The sequence below is a fragment of the Apteryx rowi genome, unplaced genomic scaffold, assembly GCF_003343035.1.
Source record: "Apteryx rowi isolate R43461 unplaced genomic scaffold, aptRow1 scaffold_68, whole genome shotgun sequence".
NCBI lineage: Eukaryota > Metazoa > Chordata > Aves > Apterygiformes > Apterygidae > Apteryx > Apteryx rowi.
The window spans coordinates 2,865,293-2,871,151 of NW_020450960.1; positions in this window are offsets into that span (position 1 = coordinate 2,865,293).

The window sequence follows — 5,859 nt, forward strand, 5'->3', positions numbered from 1 at the left end:
GGCAATTTCTTCTTCAATTTCTCTGCAGTCCCTCTAGAACACAGCACGGCAGATTTCCTTAATTCACATTATCAGCACCATTTGCCTCATGAAAGGCCGAAAGACCACCTGAGATTAAAAGAAAAGCTGTTGCCCTTTGGGTTTTCCCCTTTCATAGGCTACATGATGCCTCCGCTTCTACACTCTACCACAGGAGCTGTGCAGAGTTTGAATCTGCTGCCCAGCAAATGAACGGTGCATGCAAAGCTCTCTTAAGGAGCAGAAAATCTATTCCCTTCCTAGGCTTTTAGACGCCATGGATAATTGACACATGATTCTATGAGATAAAGAAATAAACCATTCTCCCTTCTGGAGGCCTCTTCTCCCTCCGACTCTCGGAGCTGGGTAGCCTTTGACCTTGAGTTCTCGCATTAATGCCCGCACACAGCCAGACAGGGAGATCACACACGCACTCAGCTCATCTCCTGGGGTTTCTCTTTCTTCTGCCCCTGAATAATGGCAGCTTTGTCCTCTAGTAAATGAAGGAGCAGTCAGTTTATTGCAGACCCAGCTTGTTCTCAGAGATAAACCCAGTGAAAAATGTCACCTGCTGGTTTGATCCGCCCTGTGTGCCACTTTAGCAGCTGCTCTATCCCAAACACCCATTATCATCAAACAGGTGGAATAATAGAAGTGTATACAGTATATATACATAAACATGAGAGCTGCAGGGAAGATGGCATTTCATCTCACAGCCCTGCAGGCCTGGCTTAGAAAGCTGCTTTGTTTAGGAGCGACAACGGCCCGGATTCACAAAGAAGTGTCAGCATTGCCCTGTTGGCATTGCAGCATCTAAGGGCAGAATTCACAAGTTAGACACCAGGTCCCCTGCGGATAAACCAGAGAGGTCCGGGCACCAAAGCAGGGCTCTCGGCAGGGGTGCGGGTCAGGAGGGAAGTGTCCTGGCAGAAGCGCAGAGCTGTCTCGGACTTGAATCCTGGAGGAGTTTAGTGCATGTCTGCGCTTAAGGAAGCTGGCGGGGGGTCCGATGCTGTGTCAGTTACTATATAGTTCTGGGGCAGGGGAGGTGGGAGAAGCGTGAGTGCTGCTTGCAAAATAACAGCTGGCCTGAACCGCCTCCAGTCCGAGCTTTCGCTAGAAGGCTCGATTCTATGAGCACCAGAATTCATTTAAAGCCATTTCTAAGCATAGGCAAACAGTTTAATTCTGCTGCCCTTTGGCAACCCTGCTTTAATTTCTTACTGAGGTCCTGAAATAAATGAAAGGCTTGAATTCAGCTTCGCAGCACACAAACAGGAAAGCCATATGATAAATTACCTTCGCAGGCACGAAGGATTCACCTGGGATACTGCTATTACCTAGTAACCAGGAAGCAACCRTGGGTTATCAGCGTCACATCTAGCTTTAGCGAGCACAGCTTTCACCTATGATGTGAGTGTGTGGGAGACACCAGCTCTCATTACTCCCAGAAAAAGCAGCTCCAGTAGCTTCACCCGTGGGGTGATGTTAAAGGAGTCCTATCAGCAGCAGTAGTATTCTGAGACTTGGCAGCTATCTGCAGCCCTCCTGGGGTGTTTAAATTTACTGTCATCATTAAAGACAAAGACGCAAATGCCAAATGCAAGGCATCCTGTAATGGATTTAACGCGGGCTGGAGAGGAGTTAACTGAAATGCAGAGCATTCGTCTTACTTTAAGTAATTACGCTTGCAGGAAGAATACTGCTACCAAAAGCAAGTCTGTTGTAATTTCTGTCACCTTTCTCCTGACCCCTCTCCTATTTAAAATTTCTGGCTAGCCTCACAGAAAGGAAAGCAAGACTGGCTCATTAGCGAAGGTACAAAGAGCAGCTACAGCAGGTTGGGATGGAGTCCACACGGTAATCAAAACAAGGCTTTGTAGTTAGCACTGAATTCCTGCTGTCTCAATTACGTTTGTGGAGCCTACCCCGTGCTGTACTCAGCTCTGCGATGGTGAGACTTTTCTTTGTGCCTTATTGGCTGTGCGGAGTGGTACTGTGAAAGCAGTTTCCTTGACAACATTTTTTTTTTTTTTTTAATGGAATCTTTTTTTCTTGCCCCACTCCACGGCTGCAAGATCAGGACTGACTTTGAAACCCACTTGCAAAGATGCCACGAATACAAATTAGAATTACACACAAAATGAACACCCCAAAAGCTGTAAAGAAAGGTCCCTGCCCCAAGTAGCTTACAGCATAACCAGACAGGGCTGGTGGAGGAGCTAAAGAAACAGTTGTGAAGAGAGAGGCTAAATATCATTAAGTTGTGCATTTTTSTAGCTCTTCCTCCAGATTTCTTTCCATTGGCCTGAAAACATTTTTCCTATCATCCTTGTTTTCAGTATCCAGGGAGAAAGAAAGAAATCTGYGGCTTATATCTACCCCACAATAAGCTATTCCAACACTGGTCACACAGAGCAGGTGCTCTGCGGCACAAAACACTCCCAGCTGATTCCCCAGGGGCATCAGCCAGCCCCTCCATCCCTAGGGAGTCCATCGGATCTGCATTTTCTCTCTCCTGTGCCTGATCTGATGGCAGGAGACCCACTGACTTTCTTACTGCCCCCCAGCAACAAAAGCAAAGAGCGTGTACCGTTATTAGAACCAGTCAAAGATTTTCCAGCAGAACAGTTGCTCCCCTCCTGCTAAATGCTGAAATGATGGAATTGAAGCTTTCTGCAGGAGCACATCGATCCCATCATAGTTTTCAACAAAGCAGGAGGCTCGCCTGGATTCCTAGCGCTTTGCTTTTGTACCCAAGCTCCCAGGCTGCCTGAGTCCCCAGGCAGCAGGGCTGAGCAGCAGCAAGGATTAGAAGTCAACAAGCTGTTGCTATTTTAAAYGTTTCTCCCAACCCCGCTCGGAGCCCATCTGATGGGCTCCGTTGCCCCCTTCTCTAGGAAAAGTTCTTGTTTCAGTCCTAAAGCCATTTATATTCCATGCAAGAATGTCCTCTTCCCTTTCACTGTTGAAAATTGTTTACATCAGAAATAAAGGAGCACAAGAGTTAGACTGTATTGTAYGTAGAGTTATCTGCAGCAAAAGGAACCCCAAAGCATTAAGTCTAATCAATTAGATTAACCAGCTCAGCAAGACTGTGCCACCCAGCAAGCTAATGATCCAACAGCCTTTTGTATAACAACAGCAAGGACAATAAAAACCAGAAACAAAACAGTAGTCTAGGAAGGTCACAAGCTCTGCACACACRGCCTTGCCAAAGATAACGCAAGGGCTTTCTGAATATTATTTCAGCCAGGGGTTCATGCTGTGCTCTCCATTCTCCGCAAAATACTGCAGATGTTGGTAGCCCCTGACTCCCCGCCTGGCTGGGAGTAGGGGGCCTTTCACAACATCACATCCTCCAAGTCGCCGCATGCACATCCCCTCAGGGTGCTTGTCAGTGTGAGAATTGCTTCAGTAAAGGACTCCAGCATTCAGCGAGTCTCCCCAGCCTGCTTCCAAGCAATGYGGCTTCTCAGGCACTATCAGACGGAAGACTTGGGACGTGGAGCTTTGCCCCCTCTGTTGACTCATTACGCAGCCCTAAAGAAGTCACACATTACTCAGTGCTTTTGGTTTCCCTAACTGGACAGAGAAGAAGTGATTCCTTACCTGTTTTTCTCCCCTTGAGCTCTTCTAATCCATCCACAGGTTTGGATCAGGGATTTCCCTCTGGCGTTGGCTCTCAGTGTCCCTCATTTGTCTCCATCTACAGAGTTAAGCCCTGTAAGAAAGGGCACAGACATAGCCACCTCAAATTCTAGCTGTCCTGCCGGTACCATTGCAGCCRCTGCCAAAATTCTAGCAGCCTCAAAATCTCACCCACAACTCTTTCTTCAAGAGGCAAGCTCCACGGCAGGCACAGCACAAGCCACGCAAAGTGCTTGCATGCTCAAGGTAGCTGCTACCACACCCCTGAAATAGGGATCTGCTCAGTGATCAAGAGAGACATGCAGAAGGCCAGGATGGGTGGTCCCTGTCCCAGATGGTTCGCAGGCAGCCTTCAGCATCTGCACCGGTAATGTTCTGATGAAACAAGGGGTAGGAACAAGGCAAGGTCTTGAGATTTAGTTCCATGCCTTTTGTTTCAGTTTTTGCAAAACGGTGTTTAAGTATTTAACRTAAGACTACCAAGGAAACTGATACCTATATAGCTCTCAGACAGCCTGAAATGAAAGGTATTCCAGATGCCGTGAAAAGTATTACCTCTTACATCTCTTCTGGGGYGGTATCAGAAGTAAATCCAGTTCTAGGAAGGACTCCTTGACCTTTCCATTTTCATAGAAGAGTCAAGGGGCTCCTYAATACCCCCCATTTTACATCTGTGCACTCAGCAAAGTCAGCCTACCAGACAGATTACAGCAACCCAGTTACCAGGGCTTAGTAACTCACTGCGCAGCTCAGCTGCAAATAACCGGGTGCTCCAAYGCATTAGCTTGAGCAGCCTTTATGCCTTTGTTAGGGACCGTGAGTGGAGAGCACAGCACCGCAAACCAAAAGCCTGACTCAGGCCATCTTCAGCATGTACATGAACATTTCATCTAGAGCAGAGACACTACACAAATCTAAAGAGGCAACAGATTTGACAGAAACCTTGACATTTTACTTCAAAATCCATTTACTGACAAAAAGCTACTCTTCCCATCCCCCAAGACACACATCCTTAAAACACTCTCTTAAGACCGTCCCTGGGATCGAATTGCAAGTGTTAGCACTAAATTAAATGATTTATAATTATTTAGTTAACAGAATACACTCTATTGTAGCAGTGCAAATCATGATTGCTACAGTTTCTTTACACATGGAGAGTCACTCCACTTTGCATATCATTCTTAATTACTTCAGAAGCAGTATCTTGAGTGATATAAATACGCATGTGATAAGCGTTATCTCCAGTTAAAGGAAGTATCAGTATCTGAAGTTGTAGAGATGGAAGTGAAAAAAAAAAATTAACAAGAGACAAGAAGCTCATATCATACAAGACTATCTCATTTGCAATTAAGTGTATGATATTTTTGGTTAGCAAGATGTTTCACTTTTGTGCATGCTAACCAAAAGGTAAAAACTTTGAAAAAACAAGCAACAGAGTTTGATGTTAAGAAAAACTCTACAAAGACATCCTCACAGGAAGAGAAGATGAAGCTTCACAGTTACTGCTTCCAGTCTTAGGGTCAAAGTGCCTTATTATCTCATTGCCAACGGGGACCAAAAACTTGTTCTAATATACTGGTGGGAAAATCTGATAAATATTGGAAACATGATACTGATTTGCAAGGAACATATTTCTTTGATGGCATTTAAGCAAAGMCGACTGGAATTGTTATCTGTGAAGCCTGGAATATAGCACCTCAGTACTATTTAAATAAATTAAACATATCTATTCAGTGGCATTCCACTGCGCATGGAGGGGAACTGACTGGGATCCAAGAGAGCAGAAAGTCTCTCATTGTTATCACCAAACAATAACCCGATTCAACCCCTGCCAGGTGGCATGGTGTCTAGTCTTGTCCGGGGCACAACGGAAAGTTTTGCAACAGATCTTTTACAGTTCTTGGGAAAGTTACCAGAGACTGTTTGTTTGTTTGTTTTAAATATATTTACTTGTTTTAGCAACTGTTTCTTCCAGTCAAATTACCTGTTATCTGCAGCATTGCCTGCTCTTCTCAAAAAGGTAGAACTGTGTTTCCCAATAGTTACAAAGCCAAGTTCAAGCCAATGAATGGTGATTAGTAACACAAGGGGCATGGACAGACTTGTCTGAAAGCCTTTAGAGATCAGATTAAAGAACAGCGCTTAACATTAATGAACTGCAATAAATTCATCAAGAGCCAGAGGGAAGAA